At 35.2% G+C, this 21,480-nt stretch overlaps 1 protein-coding gene across 6 annotated transcripts in view; it reads left to right on the plus strand.

The window, feature by feature from the left end:
- Positions 1–21,480, plus strand: part of TMC6 (transmembrane channel like 6) — a 1,104,128-nt gene that overhangs the window by 898,018 nt on the left and 184,630 nt on the right. The gene's annotated exons all lie outside the window — the stretch shown is intronic.

Below are 21,480 nucleotides of genomic sequence, written 5' to 3' on the forward strand. Positions count from 1 at the left end.
CCCACATTAGGGATGAAGCTGTCCCAGGTAGAACAGTTAGAGTCCAGTCCTGAAACATAGATGGCCCACTGGCGGAGGGAGGTGAAGCTAGGCTCTCAGACCAACAGGAAGAAGTATTCTCCACTCATGAAAAAGAGATATATTGGCTAGGAAACTCCTCCATAGCTGCCTGGAGGATAGCCCCCTCTGGTCAGCTCTTGCTGTCATGTAGAGGACTATCCCTGCTTGGAGGGAGGGGTACTGATGGACAGCAGCTGCAAAGTGAAAAACAAATAAAAAAAACACATTAAATGCTTAAGTAGGTGAAGGTGAACCCTTGCAAAAGGAGTTCTACATATTAATTTGTATATCTGTGATTTGGACTTTCTTTTAAATACCTCATTTGACAGCTTTGTATATTATGGACAAAATCTCTGCCTTTCACAGTTCCTTTGAGACTTATTGTTCATCCTTAGTAAATACATTCTTTTTGTATTGCTCTGTCATTAAACGCTATGATAATGTGTGTTCTTGGCTATTGGTGTTTCCATTAAACAGCTGCTTCAAGTTCCCTCTCTTGATAATATTGTTGAATTCTCTCCTGATCTCCTTCCTTTAAGTATTTCATTAAAGCCTGGTAACAGTCAGAGTTATGGTTTGTGAATTCTTCATCAAATAGTCCTCTGTCTGGACTATTCTTACCATCTGACTATTTAACTGTGCATAACTGGAACGCAGTGTAGCATGCCATAAATCTTATTTCTCTGTAAAATAGTTCAGCTCAGTATTTACATGCTCTGGACCATCATCTGACATATGAACACCTGCAATATCATGCCTCAAAGCTTTCATTGCAATGCTAGCACCTTGATTTGTGTTGTCAGTTAACTTGACACTGTCTCAAATACTAATCGGTGCATACCGAAAGGATGTTAAAGTACATACCTAATGGATGCTGTTTTCATACTGGAACAAATTTGTACCAGTCTTAGCCTTCGGTCGTGCTGGATCTGAGTAACACATTGTTGCTTCTGTTGAATTGCTGCAATCCAGATTACACACACCACAGTCCTGAAGTGCTTTTTCTGTCGGTATTGACATACTTGACCACTTCTTAAAATACCCCTTACAGCAAACATATCCTCCAATGTTCTAATTCAGTTAAAACTCTGCTATCAAATCTCTTACCTGTTATAACCCACATCATGTTTAGCTGTAGCCAAAACAAGAATATGGGTTACCGCACCTCTGCCTTCACTCTGGACAATGTACAAATAGATTGCAAACCACTGAAAACAAAATATTTAGATTTGTACACCTAGCAGATATAAATGAGCAACACCGTGACCTATTAAAGCATGTAAAATGGCTGTCTGTTACTTACCCAGTTAATAAAATGGAATAAGTAAATATGGCCAAAATAATACATTGCTCACTTGAATTTGCTCTTCATTTGTACTGTGTTATACCCAAATGAGACAAAATATATTTATGTATTCTCTGATTGTATTTGAAGCCATTAATTTGTCTGCTTTAAACAATAAGCCCTGCATACATTTTCCCCTCTTTCATTTCATGTTCAGATTCCTTTTCTGCTTTTGTAAGTATGAATTACATAGCATGTCTATTGTAAAGCTCTGGCTTCATGTCTTATAACTCGTTCTTAGGTCATTCTTCTGTAATAGTTCCAGTGTTATTGGTGCTCTGTACAATAACTTCTAGAAAATAATTAAAAAAGACCTGTAGTCACGCCGAGCTGTAACCCTTTTTTCTTACATATAGCTGCAGAATGTTCCCATCCAGTCATAATTACAGTCCGTTATTTTTCAGTCTCTGTATGTCTTGTCTTGGTGATCAGTAAATACTCTTTATTTTATAATTTTTTTATTCTAACTGCATAAGTAGGCTTAACCCATATTCTCTTTTCAGCTACATCATGGGCAAGATGCAATACAAAGACAGGACAAATATAGTGATGAATACTGGTATATGCCAGTAAAGGAAGCAGTGAATGAGATGTAAAATACAGTGATATGATTCTGGACTGCCATCAGTGACTTTAGGATAAATGTAACTATAGTTTATAAAAACATAGTTATTTACAGTAATAAATTAGTGGGATATAACAAGGCTGATGTGTACATCACTTTGAATGAATAAATTACTGACAAATGAAAGTGATGCATGCCCACATGAGTGCTTTCATTGAATAGGGGGTAATCGCATATTATCATTTTTAGAAGAGTCTGAAGGTACAGAAAGGAATAAAATTGACAGAAGATAGTGATGTAGTTGAATGTAGGAATGTGCTGCTTTATGGAAATTAAACAACAGAAGCAGTCTATTGGATTGTAAGCAATGGCACATGTATATTATGGTAACTGTTAGAAAGCAGTATAGCAGAGCCATTAAAGAAAGACGTAAAGGAATTGAGCTTGTTTAAGAATGTCAAGATTTCTTATGGAGATGATTTATTTTTTATATATTCGACATTTGTTAACTGGGTTAGTCTGACTGGGCAATTCTTACTTAAGTTATGATATAAGGTGACTACGTTAAATAAAAGTATGGAAGAAATGATCGAACACTTAGTTTTACTTTGTAAAATAATAAAACAATTTCTAAAATATAACAGCTTAAGTATGTAAAGAAGGTTATTTAAAGGATTTAAGTAAGACATTTATTTTTATGGAAAATATGAGGTGAGAGACTAACGTGATCAGGCAGATACGATTTTTTCTTTATGTAGCATATGAAGAGGGGAGAAGATGAGATTTTATTATGTAATAAAAAATGAAGGGTCAGAGATATGAAGGATAAACACTGAAGTGGCAAAAAGTGTTGGAGAGTTCAAAGAATCTATTTTCTTTAGTTGAAAACGATTGTGTAGATGTATATATGTATGTAAATATGTTGTGCAAGTGTGCTGATGTAAATAATGCACACCTTGTCATGAAAGCAGTGACACGTGTAAGTTGTATTAAGGTATGATGACAGCTTAAATCTGAATGAAATGTAGTTCATGTCATTAGACATTGTTTATTTCATCTGGTAGGAGATTCCATCTAGTGTATGCTACTTTACTAAACTCTTTTTCCAAGTAGAAAAGGTTTTATAAAACCGACATGACAGATAATTTATGAGCTTCAGAAAGGCAGTAGTCTTCGCACAGAAGTTTAAATGCGAGACAGTGCAGCAGCAAGGATGCAGATGCTGGGAAAGGTAACTGTTTAGACACTATTCCATCATAGCAAAACAGTCCCGACAAAGCACTAAAAACAAATGAAGTGCTCAATAAAGTTATATTGGGATTGCCTGCCACTTTTGGTGGTGTTCTGGTTACTTGTGATTTCTACATCTGCCTTCGTTGTTTGGATTTTTTTGTTTTTTTAAATCTGTAAATGTTTGGCTTTATGAGGGGTGAGACAAATGGCTTTCAGAATGATATTCCATTGAGATGATCCTTCATATTTTCATTCATTCTCTGATTACCAAATATTTGGGTCCAGCTTGGAGCCTATTTCAGCACTCCCTAGAAACTGAGGCAGGACTGATATGAATTATACAAGTACTGTCTGGAATTTAAACAAGTAACTTGGGATGCATATTCCAGCTTAGGTGCCAGGGCGTCTAGTGTTAGGACTATTTTATTCATAATTTAAAATGGAGACAAAATAACAAGCTTCCATTTGTATCACTGTTTTATTAGGGAAGGTTTATGTGTGTTATCTGAAGGTCCAAAATGGATCTAGCCACAATCTTAACTCATTTAGTCCTTAACAGCAGGTGGCTGATATTTACCTTTGCTTCCTGATATTGTCTAAACCAGGAAATCACTTGTTTCCTGGGAGATTTTCTCCAAAGTCCTGTATTGAGAACATACTTCATTAGATTTTTAATATCTCATAAATAGGGAGAGTTGCACAAAATGTAAAATATAATAGCTCTTTGGTAGACAATTGGATATACACTGCTGTTAGTAGCAAAGGTCTGTCTGTAGATGCTGATTTTATACTGCCAATTTATGAAAAAAAATATTTTTACCAAACAAATACTAGTGCTATGATCAAACAAATGGTTATATCTCTGTAAGTATACAAGATAGATGCAAAATATCAGTAATGCAATTATTTACCTGTTCAAGAGCTTCCCAATGATGTATGACAAGGGGGGGTAGCATATTACTGTTTTGTGACATTGCTAAATCTATGTAAATTATGCCTATAATACTTTCACAATATTTTAAAACAATATTAATATACAAAACGATTTCTGTTAGATGGCAAGTGTCAGTGGCATCACTGTGTTCCTTAATGTTTTGTATAAGATGGCACTATATGTTCACCTGTAGGTCACACAAGTATTGTGTAATTAATGCAGTTATGAAAATATAGGTAATAGTCATAACTGCTTTACCAAAAGAATATTTATATCCCAGAATGTCTTCACATTAGCCACCATCTTTTAATGTAAATTTTACTAGCATCCACTGCTTGACTATAAGCCAGAGTTTAGATAAACACTCCAATCTTGGATTATGATTTACTGTGGAGCTGGCTTGTAAGAGAATTTTTTTTAATTTATGTTTTATTTTTGTATCACTGTTTTTCACTCTTTGTAGGAAGGAAGAGATAGCTTGTAGACAGAAAGATTTACTTTGATTTATATTTTATTGTTTTACCTTTAATTTTCACTGTTGGCTGTTAGAAAGAGAAAGATTTTAGACAGGCAAGCTCTAGCCATCCCAAGGGGCCTAGTCAGCTATAAATTCATACAGACTGCAGAGAGGACATTCCAGAGCTTATGTAAACAATTCTGTCTTAGTTTGTAATTTATTGATCTTTACTGTTAAAGATAGTGAGAGTGCGAAGTAAAGGAATTATTACAGCTTTTGTCTGACTTTCAGAACTTGTATAGTCATAACTTTACTGTACTTACTTCAGTATTTAGTTCTATATTCCTTGTGTGATTTTTGTCATAGAAGTTGATTTAAGTTCATTTTGAATTCTGTGGTTACTGATTTTGATTATTCTTTTATTTTGTACTATTTTATTTGCATGAAGCTGAATATGGACTCTTTAAATAAGTATGCAGTTAATGATTTGCTAAAGCACAAATACCTTGTACAGTGTAATAAACGCTATTCATCTGATAATGCTGGTGATCTGTGTTCCTCATGTCAAAAGTTGGATGATTTGCTTACCATTATTAGAAGTAAATCTAAACTTACTGATGATGACTGCACTTGTGCAATTGGCACAGCTTGGAGAAGTGCTGTTACGTGCATTAATAACTGGACTGGTGAGATAAATAATGTTAGGCAAAGAACAAATAGAACAGATTTTAGGAAAGGTTGTGTCTATTGCCTGTAAAGATCATTCAATCTCTATGAAACAAAACAATGCCCCTGACTTTGGAATTCTGGATGCAAGTATTCAGCAATCTGAAGATTTGGAGTGTTTAAAAGGAAAAAAACAAAAGAAAAGAAGTTTACAACAAATAAGGAAGAAAAAACAACTGATTAATGTCTGTAAAGTAAAGAAAATATGTACTGAAAAGAACACTGCTTTGCTATCTAACAGATTTCAGGGAATGTAACATTTTTATATCAGAAAATCTTCAGTCTACAGAAAAAGGCATTATTGTCTGCTGGATGTGAATTGTACACTCGCAAATTTAATACGCAATGAAAACAGTGGGATTAACAAGACTAATGGTGAAGATCATTACTTTGTAACAATTGATAGAGCAGATATTACTGTATTAGAAGTTAAAGACTCTTCAAATCTGGTCAGAAAAGATATTCTTGTAATTGGAGATTCAATTATTAGAGGAACTGATACTTAGATTTGCAGAGAAGATAATGAACAAAGTGTTATGCTTGCCACAAGCAAAAATAGAAGATGAGACAAGCCTTGGAATGCCTTAATGTAAGGAAGTATGGATCTGTTTTTATTCATGTTGGTACAAATTATGTCATTCGCATGGACTCTCTGACTGTTAGACGGGAACTTACAGCCCTCTTAGATAGTATAGCTTGTACTGGAGTTAGGACATATTTTTCACAAATCACATATAGAAAGAATAGTCAGGTCACTGAATGAAAAGATTTTTTGGGTAAATACCTACATGGAAAAATATACATTTTTGAAAAATGGAAATGTGTAGAGCATCCAAACTTAGTTTTGGGCACATGTGTTCAGACAGGATGGTGTGCATTTATCAAGGGAAGAGAATTTTTGCGGCAGATGTTTTGCAATATTTGACAAGCACTAGGCAAGCATTTTGTCAGGTCAAAAATTTAACAGTTCACAGATAGCAACATTTGATCCATCTCTGATGGTTGTTAATGCTAGTAACATCAATAAGAGGTTTTATTTTAAATTGGAAAATTTGCTAGGTTCCCACAAGATTGATGTTATCGTTTATGAAACATGATTAAAGAATGACTGGAAACCAGTTCTAACCGGGTATAATTTTTTTTTACATTTATAGACACTAACAAAAAAATCAAGTAGAGGTGTTATAATAGGGATTAAAGATAGTTATGAGACCTGTGATTATTACATGTTCAGTAATAACACTAGTACAATAGACTGTGTAACTGTGACAGTAAAGACAACCCTGGAACATATAACAATTGTTGGAAGTATATAGACCACCAAAGTCAAGTGCAGATGAGCTAGAGAAATACACACATTTTTTGCATGAAACATAGGAGGGAAGAATAATATCAGCTGAGGACTTAAATTTACCAGAAACGGACTGGAATGTTGATTCAATAACATTAGTAAAGAAATTATTCACAATGTATATTCATATACAACAGTTTTTTCAGATTGTAAAAAAAAACCTACCAGGGAACGGAACACACTAAACACTGCTTGTGTTCCTAAAGAAATTTGTGTTACTTCAAGTCAAGTTTTCGCACCTTTGATATGCAGTGATCATGGGGTTATAAAGGTTAATTTGTTCTGCCAAACTGGAGTCTAAACCAATGCACAGAAGGTTAATTACAGATTGTATGGAAGCAAAACAGTCAGTATGTAAAACTAACTGGAGTGGTGTGTTCAGTCGAAAAATATGGAAGCAAAACAGTATGTAAAACTAACTGGAGTGGTGTGTTCAGTGGAAAAACTGCAGATGGAATATGGAAAGTTTTGAAAGAGAAATTGTTTGAGTGCAAAAAAAAATAAAAAAAAATCATCAGGATCTAGGCATGCATCGAGGGATATATTTCCATAGGAACAAGATACCTGATTAAGGTGAGAGACAAAAAATATAAGAAATGGAAGAGAGGTCAAACTAAAACTTGGAAAACAAGCTGGACAAACAAATTAAGCACAGAGTGAGACAAAATCAAGAAACATTTGAAGAAAACTTATATAAAGTTATTGAGCATAATAGGAAACATTTTTATAGATACATAATATGTGGAAGGAGTAAAAGCATACAAATTGATAAACTGTGTGCAGATTCTAAAATTTATTCTCAGACACAACAGATTATAAATATATTTACAAAATCTTATGTTAAACAGTTTGGCTCCACAAAGGGGTGATAAGTTGTCCTAGTGACATACAGGTAACATCAGATACTGGTATCAAATTAGATTATATTGAAAAAGAACTGCGCAAACTGGATCAAAACAAAGCACAGGAAGGAGACAGAATTAGTAATAATGACCTGAGAAAACTTCAGTCCGAATGGAGAGATTATGTGATCCGAATGAAAAGATAAATCAGCAAGCAATGGAGAGTAGTATTGCTGCAATTGAATCCATCCTTCAGTCTTGGTGAGTACCTTCACAAGGTGGACCCTGTTTTTCACAAAATCTCACCAAGACGACACTGATATATAGATTGTATTTTATATAGCATATGTCATGGACAGAAGTAGGTCAAAAGTTTAAAAAGATAGCTGAGTGCACAAGACCCTGGATTAAAAAAGTGCCCAATCCTGGTAGGCACACTGGTGCCAGAACTGGAAAAAAATGACCATGTAGAATCCTCAAGATACAGAAACATTTCTACGATGGGACCAGGCCAGGCACATGGGGAGGATGCCCCCCCCCTTTGTAGAAGGAAGCAACAGACCACAAAAATCACAAAATGTGACAGGCCAAAGAAGATCCGTAAAGATGATAGGTGACAATTTAGGATAAGAAAGAAATTATGTATTGTTATTATTATGCAAAAAGCCCAGAATGTGTAGACACAAGATATACAAAAAAGATTGAGAGAAATTAGAGGAAAGGAAAATACTTCCACAAGAAAAACTGTCAGAAGCTTCAAATAAAAAATTGTGTTCATTAATACAACATATTTGTGAAAAACATTATATACACCAATAAGCTTTGGTCTGCTTGGAAAAAGAAGCATCTGTGGAAGTGCAAAAATATAAACAACAAAACCTAGAGATTTTTGAAAAGTATAAAAAAGAAATATGGACATGGGAAAGAGAGAGATTTGATATGGTGCAATATTTATGCAAAGTCAAAAGCCAAATTAATCAGTACAGAAAAGGCAGCCCTAAAGGTATTTAAAGAGAAATACAGTCAAAGGCATCCAGATAGGGAAACTTACAGTAAAAAAATGTCTCAAAGAGGGAATGTAGAAAAGAAGATTAGTAACGTAGAAATTAAAATAAAATAGATGATGAAGTTATGTAATGCCTGTGAAGTGAAGGATTTGGTGTAGAAGGTCTAACACAGGTTATATCACAGCATGATGGAAAGAGTCCCCAAAATAAGGAGAAACAGGGAGATCAGGAGACATCAGAAGAAGAAATACGGACATGGGAAAGAAAAAGAGATGTAATATGTATGCAAAGGAGAAATACAAAAAGAGCAGCACCAAAGGTATTTGAAAAGAAATACAGGCAAAGGAATCCAGACATGGAAAACTTTACAATACAAAAAATAAGAAGACAAAGAAGAAAAGTAGAAAAGGAGATTAGTAATGGAGAAGTTAAAGAAATAGAAACTGAGGTTATGGAATACCTGCGAAGTGAACGATTCAATGTAGAAAATCTAACTCAGAAAACGCCACAGCAGGATAGAGCAACAGACATCCAAATTAAGGAGAAAGTGGCACAGGAAGCAACTGGTCAGTTGCCATATGAAGATACTTTGGAGCCATCTGCAGGAAATGAGGTTATAAATGTTCACTTGAATCTGGACAGCAAGGGAAAGAACAGGAAGCTGTGGCAACTCTGACACAGTCAATGTTGAGCAAGGATAGGCCAGTGAGTTCCATATGACAGAGCAACAGATGACACAGGATGAAACTGAAGAGAATTTGCTACAGAAAGGTGCTAGAGAACTTTCTATGGAATGCCTGCAGAAAATGGAGGACAAAACATATGCCCTCAGTTTAGAAGAAAATGAACTAAGAAAAGAGTTGCTTGATTTAATAGAGATAAATAGACATATTAAGATCAATGAAAGAAATAGGCTGCAGGACAGTAAAACCCAAAAAGTTAGAAGTTTGATAAAACAAATGAACGCATTAATTAGGACTGTCCATAGAGATCCATGCAATATAACAGAAGTAAACAGGATATATTACTGTGCATCTAAATTTATAACAGAAGAAATTCTACCACAAGGACACGGTAGTAAGGGAAAGGAAGGGGAAAAATTGAATACCATCATGGAAGTATCAAACAGAGAAAACTATAAAGCAGTTAAGTCAAGAAGTGTCACTGTTAGAGTATAGAAGAAGGAACAAATCAACAAAAATACTCAGAAGGATAGATGTGATAAAAGCAATGTGCATTATTATAACAGATCGAGATTTATTATGCACTATCGCAAATAATAAACTAAAAGTATCAGCACAGGCAGAAAAACTTGGAAGATACACAGATAAATGTAAAGGAAAAGTACAAAATAAACAATTTATTGATTACCAAAAAGTTTTATAGAGAATTAGGAAACAAGGTAAAAGGAATTGAAAGACCACCAAAAAAAGGAGAAATAGATACATTTTGGAGAAGTATTTATGAAGATCCTGTGGAATATAACAAAGATGCTAAATGGATAGAAGAAATAAAAGAACGAATAAAAAGTTCAAAGGTACAGCATATAAAATGGGATGAAGTAACAGCCAGAGAGACTGAAACAAAGTTAAGAAAAGCCTCTTAATTAGAAAACCCCAGGCCCAGATGCGCTATCAAACTTCTGGTTAAAAGTATTAACATCTTTGCACAAAGATTTAGCCATGAGTAAGAAGTATTTATATATGCACCCCAAACAGACACCAACCTGGCTAACAACAGGAACAACAATGCTCCTTCTTAAGAGTGAACCTGCAAGCTACCCTAAAAATTATAGACCAATAACTTGCCTTCCGACGATGTATAAATTATACACTGGAATTGATGCTGACAGAGTTTATAGTCATTTAGAAGAAAACTCAATTATGGCAATAGAACAAAAGGGCAATAAAAGAAAGTCATATGGAACAAAAGATCATTTGCTGTTAACTAACAGTGGATAACTGTAAAAAAGCAGAAGCATCTAAGTATGACATGGATTAGCTACAAAAAAGCATTTGATAGTATCCCACATTCATGGATAAAAGAATGCTTAAAATGTATAAAATATACCCTCCACTGATAAATTACATGACAGTGACCATGAAACAGTGGCAAACCACCACTCAACAGTTCAAAAGATAGATGCGAAAAAACAGATGTAGTGGTCCATGAAAAGAAGACAAAAGTAGCATTGCTCATTGAAATCACCACACACAGTGACTACAGTGTCTTGCATATAGAGACACAAAGTCATAAAATATCAGGATTTGCAGGCAGAAATGACAGCAAGGTGGAAGCAAGATATACAGATAGTTCCAGTAGTAAGACCAATGGGTTTTATAAAAATAATCTACAGTCATATTTAGATATGTTAGTTATACATGTAACTCCATATGAATTGCAGAAGGAGTCATTACTGGGCACATTGCGGGTGCTGCAAAGGGCACTTCTGCCTAACATCAAATACTGAAACAATTCTAATTTCATGAACTTTAATCATACTTTGACATAGGAATGGGGTCCATTCCCATCATGGTATTAGAAACTCAAAAGACTTGGAGAAATGAGTAATACCATTATATCTATTCACTAGCTCATATAAATATGGGGCAATTCCTCAAGATTGGAGAAATGAGCTTATTAAACATGTCTTTAAGGGAAAGGGGACTAGGACAAACCCAGAGTCATATAGACCCTTAAGTCTACTTGAATGCTGTGGAAAAATAATGGAGAAGGTAATATTGGATAAGTTATTGTCAAAATTGGATAGGTCGAGACTTGAAACAATATACCAGCATCCATATGTTGAACTGGATCCATTACCACCTGAAATATGATGTTCTACAACAATATAATAGCTATGAATGAAAATTTGTGATATCATTTATATGGATTTAACTTCAGCATTTGGCATAGTCCTACACAAAACACTGATCAATAAATTAGAACAACTAGGTATTGATGTACTTTTGATAAGGTAGGTAGCTACATGGTTTAGAAATAGGACATGGCAAGTACCATACAGCAACTGGACAGGTGAAATTCTTGGTTGCAGTCAGGATGTCCCACAGTTTCTGTCTTAGGTCCTTACTTGGTTAGATTGCATCTTTCAGATCTAACTTTTTCATCTGAGATGACCTGAAATTGGGTAAACTGATTACATGTGTTATCGATAAGGCATGTCTGCAAAAGAACTTGACTACATTTACCATCTATGCACAGGAGAATAATGTGCTGATAAGTACATCAAAAAGTAAGCTTATGAGATTTGGGAGACATAAACTGAAAGGTGAATATTTAATACAGCACACAGTGATTGAAACTGTAGACTCATTTAAGGACTTGCCTCATTCTGTTCAGTATCTATGCCATTCCCTTTAGTTTATACTCCAAACCAGTATATCATCAGCGGTGCTAACATTACCTACCTTCAGTCTCCTGCAAAACCATTCTCTGAAACCGGTTAGGTGCTGACGAAATGTCAGGTGGAAGTGTTAGGTTTCTATGTCTTCCTGTTGACATATTAAAAGCATACAGTTTGGATATCTTCTCATCAAGGCTGATGGACCAGAAATTCATGATTGGCATTAAGAGCATGTATACAATTTGCCCTTAATATGTCAGTAGCAGCTTCTACGATGAAGTGGATAGTGTCACCTCTTTAAACTTTTATTCAGGTTTTGTAAATGTATGATTATATGAATCATGTCAGAGTTACTCTAGTGAGCACACTATTTGGCCAGTTAGTTGGCTCAATCTGTTTCTTAATCACACCAATATTATCTACTCTGTGCAGTTCTAGTTCAGTTTTACCTCTTATTGCTACTAGTACTTTTTGGAGGATGCAAGACAGGCAAAACATCAGATTTTATCTAAATATGATGCACACCTAACAAACATCCCAAACTAGTAAACAAATCGTCATAATTATTAAGCTTATTGTTACTTTTTACATATGCATATTGAGTTCTTACAACCATACCAATCTTCCAACCTTTTGGCAAGTTATATAATGAAGTATTAAAGGAAATTCTATTCCACTTGACTAAAACTGAATCTTGTATTTCTTACTGTTATTTTAAATAAGCAGTTCTGATCCTGTGGAGATGCCTCATGATCTGAACAAGAAAGCTCCATCTGCATGGCAGGTTGCTGTTATTTTTTTCTTAATCTCAGTGTTTTACATATATCAACAGGCATTGTTATACAAGCTTTCCAGTTCTAATTAAAATGTATACTTTGATTGTAGTTTTGCATAACTGTGTTCATATCTCTGATTCTCTTGCTTCAAATTCTAGTTTCACACACTTGTGCACGCTGCATCCTCTTTGTGTTTCCATGCTTATTGTTATGCCTACAAATAATAATCATCATGGTTTTGTTCTCAACATGTGTTTTTCAGTTGCATATTCATTTATCTCATTCTTACATTAGCAAAATATGTTTTGCCACAGCTGTTATGTACCTGACCCAGTGTAGGACACTTTATTTTGTCATGTTTATAAGTAGACCTCTTGCATCATATTTTCATACATTTCATGACTCATTGCACACTGTTACTGCCAGATGTCTTTTCTTTTTTGTTTTCTGGAGGGTTTTTTTTGTACAGTTTTATTTACCTCTACCTCCTCTGTCAGTTCTTATAACTAATCCAAAATAATGGTATGGCTCTGGATGTATCTGCTAATTTCTTTAACATTACACATGCTTCTTAAGCCAATGATGTAATACAGCGATGAATCCATGACTATGACTCAGCTGACCAGAGTTCATTTATTAGCTCAGGCACATGCTGGAACTGGCTAAGGAGGAAAAGGTGTGAAGGGGCTAAGCCTATCCAAATCTCTAAGAGGGTGAGATGGGGTGTATGTCAAGGGTACCCAAACTGCACCAATTTTCCCAGTGGAGGCTGGAGAATCATGTATGAAGTGTTCATTCTAGAAAGCAGAGTTGTTTCTGGACTTTGTAACCCATGGAAATGAGTGACAGCCCCTTGCTAGGCCCATTACATGTACTGGGAAAAGGAATACTGGAAATTCAAGGAATATTAGGATCATAAAGTGAAATGTTTCCCATTCAGATGGTAGCACCACTGTGAATTGCTGACACCTCACCTTGGGGGAATGAATGGACTGGTGGACTGTCACTCCAGGGAGAACACACAGGAAGCCATTTAAGTGGGAAAGGGGAAGGCAGTCTGGGCAACAGAATAACACGGGGAAATAAGTTTGGTTCCTTTAAGAATCTGCTTTCCATCTGATCATTTTGTGTATCTCACTAATTTTTGCATTGTACTAATGAATTGCATAATCCACCAGACTTACAACTTTTGGCTCATTTATTTAGTTGATTAGCATAAACATTGTACTTTTCATTAGAACTTGTGTTCTTGTGATCAAACTGTGTACATGTCAGTGTTTTTTCTGTGCTCATGATAACAATGAGGCCTCTGTCTTATCACATCTCAGCTATACTGTCAGAAGTGTAACTGGGGTGGAGAAAAGGGGTCAACCACTCTGGGTGCAAGGTTTTTGGGGTGTAATTAACAAAATCTTTTTTTTTTTGGTCATTTGCAAAATAGTGCGATGCTCCTTATGGGGAAGAGAGATAGATTTTTTTTTTTTGCTCTCCCATGTAGCATGAGGGCATTGAATCAGGACAGAGAATGGACCTATTTTTGCTCCCTAACCTAGAATTGATCGGCACCAGAAAGGTGAGTGGCATATGCTCTGCTAACTGTGCTTGTGCTCAGATGGTAGTGCATTTACCTGTGATGCGGGAACATCAGAAGACTCGGTTCCATTCCCAAAACCTGGTACATGGATTTATTTTTTTACTTCTTACACTGCAATGCATCACAAATACCAGCTTTCACAGTGATCCCATCTGCTGGGATCAGTGGTTGTTCATGTAGATGTAAAAGATCATGTGGGACTTGTTGAAAAGAGTAGGTGTTCTTTCTTGTACAAAATTAAATTACATCTAGTTATATACATCAGTTTATAAGCTCTTGTATACAGTATGTGCATACATCATATGTGCATTTTCACCTGTTATTTCAAAACACTCTTTTGTTTACCCCAGTCTGCTACAGTCACAACTTTTAGTACTTTTTATAAATTGCATTAATTATACAATATTTCATTGAATATTCTTGTCCATATAACCCTGTGCTTCCACCATAACTATTTTTCCAGTTTCTGCCTCTTCATCCCATTTTCTGTTGTAATATGTATGCAATATCACATCCATATTTATAATTCTTAATCTTCAACTTTGCATGCACTCTATATTTTTCTTTATTTTTATACTTGCACATAATAAAAAGTATTGACTAGTTTCTTCAATATTACATTCTTCTACAATTCACTTTTTTCATATGCTTTATACTCAATATCTTTTTCCACAGTTGACTTAAAGGACATGCTCCTTATGAAGTCATGCCGTTCATAAATTCCTTGATAAACTTATTGCCATTTTTTTATATCCAAAATTTTCATACCGATTCTCTAAATAATATTCTGCCATGTAAATTTTCCAAATCCAATTTACGTATGAAATATCGTACCTGATATTTTTTCATTTCCTCTCCTTTACATTTTCCTCCTCTCTTTATAAAAACTGTCCCAAAGCCTTTATATCTTTATTCACAAATGTACCTAATATTTAATTTTATTCATTATAAAAATGTAAATAAACTTAAAAAAAAAAAACTGAATGTACTACATTTAGTCCTCCTTTTCTTTCTTATTATACCTTAACATTTTGCACAGGGTTTAATCACGAACCCCGAAAAACCTAAGTAAAATATCTATAATATTTTCTCAGTTGTCAGCATGTACAGACGGGCCTTATTACCAGCTATTTCCATCAATGTTTGATTAAGTATACTTTATTTTGAAATAATAACTTAAACATTTTCCATTAATTAACTACAGCGTTCCTCCTCTTAATAATCATAGTTTAGTGTTCCATCACACTGTTTTTAACAATACCCACTGTGCCTATACCACTTTTTCTGGAAATTATACTGTTCCTATTTTTTTTTACTGTTTCTGATACACTGTTACTAATACCAGCCTCAGTCTTATTATCTTAGCTTTTTATATTAGTTCCAATATTTGTAATCTATTTTAACAATTAATATAATATCAGGATATACTGATACTCCAGGAATATGTACACACACGTGTTTTCCATCTAGCTTCCTTCAATTTATCTTCACTTGAAAACATTGTTGCATTCACTAGCAAGCAGAATATAGCACCACTCAATAATAACAGTGTGATTCCTTTATCCATCTTTTTTCACTCAACAACCATTTATTAGTAACTTAATCCACAAATTCCTGTATACTATTTTAAGCATATTTATAAGCTTACTTCCAAACCCACAAGTCTGAATATTTCCATAATTGTTTGTGACACGAATTATAAGCCTTCAATATATCACGTCAATAGCTTAGTATTTCCTTCAATTCATTGACACCTACTGCTTCTATTACTAATATTAACATTTTTCTTGTTTATTTTAATGTCATGCTCTCCTTTAAACATAACTTCTTTAATTCTCCACATCATTCTGACCTGTATTATTTCATTATAATCTTGTAGTGTATACTACATAATACCATTAGTCATCAGTTCTGAATATCACATGCATCACCCTTTTTCCATGTAAATGTAATTATTTCCACTAGTTTCACTTTTTTAATATGTATATATACACACACACACACACACACACACACACACACACACACACACACACACAATGCAACACTGGTTATTTAATACCTGACCAAAGATTTTTTCTCTTAGCTACCTACATTTTTATAAAGCTTATATCCTTTTTCAGCTGTATGTCTCGCAACGTTTTCATTAGTGATCCTAAACCCATTTTTTTTAGGTCTTCTAAAGTTTTTCTTTTTTTTCATATCTCTTTTTACCTCCACACTCCATGTAACGTTCCAGTTATCCATTTCCTTTGTTGTTTCTTATAAAGCATTATCATAATTCCTTCACTACTTCCATAGGTTTACCTTGCTTATACTTCTTCCCTTTCTTATCCATTAAAATTCCAATCATATTTTCTTCTATCTTAATAAATTTAGACACTTAGTGTAACCCAAGGTTCGACCAATCACCGTATATTCCCCTTTCATCAACAATCTTTTCTTTTAAAATACATTTCCAAGCCAGTTTGACTAATGTCATCTGTCCAAAAATATATTTATATTTTTATCTTGAAAACTCATATCTGTTGTAGCAAAATATTTCCAAGGCCATTTATCCATATTTGTTGAAAACAGTTCCATAAATTGGTAAGCCAGCTTGTATATTATGTAAGCAATGCAGCATAATTTTCAGTATTGCTATGTAATGGGAAACAAAGGCCAGTAATACTACACCTGTGTTATAATGATTCAATGTCAGTGGCATCACTGATGGTGATGATTCATTACTCGGGGCACCACACTACTAGTGATAGTGACGTGTTAGTGCCAAAGGGTGCACCATTAGCCCTGTTGATGGTGATGACCCATTACTTGATGGTACAACATGACTAGTATTAGTGGTAGTGCTTGATGGTACAACATAACGAGTATTACTGGTAGCACTTGATAGTACAACATAACAAGTATTAGTGGTAGTTTTGATGGAACAACATGACAAGTGTTAGTGGTAGTGCTTGATAGTACAACATGACGAGTATTAGTGGTAGTGCTTGATGGAACAACATGACAAGTGTTAGTGGTAGTGCTTGATAGTACAACATGACAAGTATTAGTGGTAGTGATTAGTGCCACTGGATGTAGCACTAGCAGTAGCACTGCCAGTGATTCCAATTCTACTGTTCAACTTTGTTTTAAAGTACCAGGTATCCTGTACTGGATCAGTTTATCTGTCTCTGTTCTCCAGTGGCACAGAATACCATATGAGCCTAAGCTCATCCTTCAGTAAATCTTTGTTTCATTGTATACCTGTCACATAGTGTTAGCACCTCCCTTAGGACTGGCAAATTGAAAGGCATGGCAGGAAGAGGACTAGAGTTGCCAGTCACGCAAAGTAGGGTGATGCACTTATAGTGATAACCATACCAGCCACCTGTTAGCAGTTCTCTTTATAAACCACTGCCCATTCAGGGGCAGTGATCTTGCCCAAATCTACTCACATGCCTAGTCAAGCCACCATTCCGATGCCTGGTCCCCACTGGGACTTCCAAGAGTAGCCCATCATGTTACCAGCACATCATTCCTAGTTCCTCCATCTAAAGAGACACCGTCACCCTATACCAGCTCAAACGGGCATCCTGAGACTCTAACTAAACTCGGGACACTTCAACCACAATTAGGGCTTTATCCTTTTGTAGTAACATAAGTAGTAATTTTACAAATAGTAGTACTATAAGCCCAGTGCCATAGCCAGTCAAATAGCACTGCTACTTCTGACACAGGAAATCTAGTGCCACTGACCAGATCGGTAGCACTGATTGTTTACTTTCAGCAATCAATGCTTACCTATAATAGAGATGGGAGCTCAGCTTTCAGCCATTCCATTGTTGTTAAATGGAATTCCTTTTCTAGTCCATCAGGAATTGAATGGTGCTAAAATCTTTTAGCACAGAACTGCTACTCCCCCTTAATTTGTGGCTTATATGCTTACTAGCATGGCTAGTCCCTAAACTGTAAATGGGGGTAAATAAATAGTTCTTACTTCCATCATGTCCTTTACTCTGCTTTTCTTTTCAGTTTCCTACTCATCTGCTAGCTAATGTCCCTTTTTCCTGCCTAGCTTTACTGCCTTTTCTTATTCCCTGTCATTAACCAACTCCCTCACCACCTGCCTTTAGCCATGAGTGGAAACATGCCCCACAAGTAACTAAATCAAATGTTCCTGACCTCTTAGCTTTCCTTATCTTATCGTATCCACTGACTCTCCCTTTCTTACTTCTGCGCTGTGATTCAGAGCATCACATAACATTTTACTACTTTCACTGCATCATTTACTTGAGAATTGGTTCTTTTAAATATCTTCTAACAATGGAGTACCCATGCAACATGTAGAAAATAAACACTCAGCATGCCTGTCCTGCTCTGCTCATGTCCCCTCCTCAAATTCCATCCAGATTCCAGTGTGGTCAGTTAGCTCAGTCTGTCTGCAGCTATGTAGTGAGTTAAATGTTTTTTATTCTTGGTTACCTCAGTTACACTTCAGCTAGTCTGTTAATGCCTTACTTGTGATGGTCACAATAAGTAAATAAATCTGTGTGCGTGTGTTGTTTTAAATATCTAAACAATTAAATATTGACAGCCTAAATATCAACACAAAAAGTATCTAAACTCCTTAATATTGAAAACTAAAACTATTTAAAAACAAAATATCAACAATACCTAACCACACCAAAGTTAATGTTTTGGCAGGGAAGAAATCCTGCTACACTCCCATACTCCCTGCTAATTATATATGCTAGCTCAGAGGTTTCACAGTAGTGGGGAAATGCATGTAGTCTTCCCTGGTATAACTTCAGTTTTGGTGATATTCATTGTTTATATGTTTTAGCTGTTGTTAAGGAGTTAAGATGTTATTTCTATCATTATTGAAGTGTTTAGATATTTAGAACTACACTTAAATATATGTACATATGTGTGTGTGTGTGTGTGTGTGTGTGTGTGTGTATATATATATATATATATATATATATCTATATCTATATATATATATGTAATTATACAATGGCCATTAACATTCCAAATTGAGCGTGCTGATTGGTCAGCCCAACCAGCATGCTCGTTGAAAATTGAGCATTTACCAATGGTTGCCCAGAGTTTCTTCCTTTTATATATGCTATTAACATTTTTTTCTTTCATTTTTTGTAATAAACTTACAAAATCCAGAGACTTAAAATGAACAAGAGAGAAGAGACAGAGACAAATCCAAGGATAATCAGGTATGTTATACAGAACAAGAAAAACATACATGATTATCCTTATATTTTTCTCTCTCCTGTCCATTTGAAATCTCTGGATTACATTGTTTTAATTAAAAACAAAACAAAAAAGCAACAGAGATCTTCCTTTCTCTGTTGCTTCCTTTAGTGCAGTACATCAGGAAAGCCCCATGATAGCATGAAAAACACGGAAGAGCACCACAGTGCCGTTATACAAAGTCCGTTATTTACGAAAATTAAGTAACATTTTTCTTAAATGATGCCATTGTATAGTAATAATAGCCCATGGCTGGGTGTGGGTAATGCCAAATTTACACATGGTTGGCTTTGTTTGGTCATTCAGGCTTCACCATGACCAAACCACACCAACCATGGTTAAATCCAGCATTACTCACACCCAGACGTGGGCTATTGCTGTAGTACATCATTGTATCTGTGATGTGGTAAGTCGACGGCATTTGCCCCATTTAGATGGGGCAGCAAGTACTAAAAATGTGACAACCAGTCAAATTAATATCCAAAAGTATTACACTGCATTAATCATAACTGCAGCTAGTCAAGATAATCTGACTGAACCTGTGACGAGGGGGGCACCTACCTTGTATCCTTTGTCAGGAGCATACCACCCTTTCCATGACCGTATGAATTCAACTTTCTAGTGATATGTCAATTGTAAATGTGTTCAGAGAGACAAGAAAGGGCTGTGTGTGCTAGGTCTAAGGTAACTGCAGCATTCTAAGACAGTGAACCAAACAGAGCTAAATGAGGAAAAGGATGCCTGACGTCCGTTTCATTTTGTGCCATCTAAATGCTGACAAAAGAGGTGCAGTATAAGAGGCTTGCAGTAACATGCCGTAAGTCCTAGTTGCCACAGTAGTAATCCCTATAAAACAGCAAAGTGTAGTTTCCATCACTAGAGTCAGTGATCCTCCAGTAAGCGTGTGTTGTACCAGTGCCTGTTGCAAAAAAAATTTTTTTGAAGAGATGTCTTGGGAGAGTGGAAAAATATGCAAGTGTACAGAATGTCTAGTCCTTGGTAATATACTGATTTACTTGATTAAGTATAAGCAAGATAGTAATCCACCTATAATTGAAAGAAGTAGAAAATAATTTATAGATTGTGGAAAGAAATGTTAGGTATAATGTAAAGATAGGTCCACTGCCGGTAGCCTTGCATACTAAAACAGTGCTGATGTTACAGATTCTATGTTGGGAGGGATATCACAAATGTGTGAATCTTTGTTGGAAACAGACTTTGAAGTGGTGAATCTCTGATCAGGATAGTAAGGTAGTATTACCTCAGGCCACATAAACTAAGGTTAGGGAGGCTTATTATACAAACTTAAGCGATATGATTATGGTAAGGGGACTATGCTGATGTGAAGTAAAAATTACATTTTGGCCATGCCTGTATGCTAGATAGACACACACTTGGGTATATATATGTATATATGTTTATATGTATAGATGTATGTTTGTGGATGCATATGTAAATTGTGTGATAATGTATGCATGTATAAATAAATACTGCTGAACAGGATTTTTATTTCCCTATTATAAAATTGTAAACAGCTGCTTCATAACATTTTGTCTTCAATTATTTTTGGATCTTTTTTCCTTGGCTGTCAACCATAAGGAAAACAAATCATCCATTTTATTTATTTGTTCAGTTATTTCTTTTAGTTGGTTAAGGCCTACATTTCTTTTAGTTGGTTAAGGCCCACTGAAGTAAAACCTCAATAAAGAAGAGACTTTTTAAGAAAACCTATCTATCCATTAACAATCTTGTTGAAAGACTACTTGATGTCAGGAGTGCATATGGTGCCATTATAGAACATAAAAAATCTGAGCTCATTCACAACTAACCCTTCCCAGTAAACAAGTTGTAATAAAATAAGTAATAATAGTTAAACTCAAAGCTGTTAGAAAGCCGGCTAGTCACTTAGTCATCATGTTTATGCTATGGGAATGGTTTTGTTATGTAACAGCTTTACTTTTTTTAGTCACTGC

This window comes from Protopterus annectens, chromosome 4.part0 (assembly GCF_019279795.1).
Source record: "Protopterus annectens isolate FY-2018-M chromosome 4.part0, PAN1.0, whole genome shotgun sequence".
Classification (NCBI taxonomy): domain Eukaryota; kingdom Metazoa; phylum Chordata; order Ceratodontiformes; family Protopteridae; genus Protopterus; species Protopterus annectens.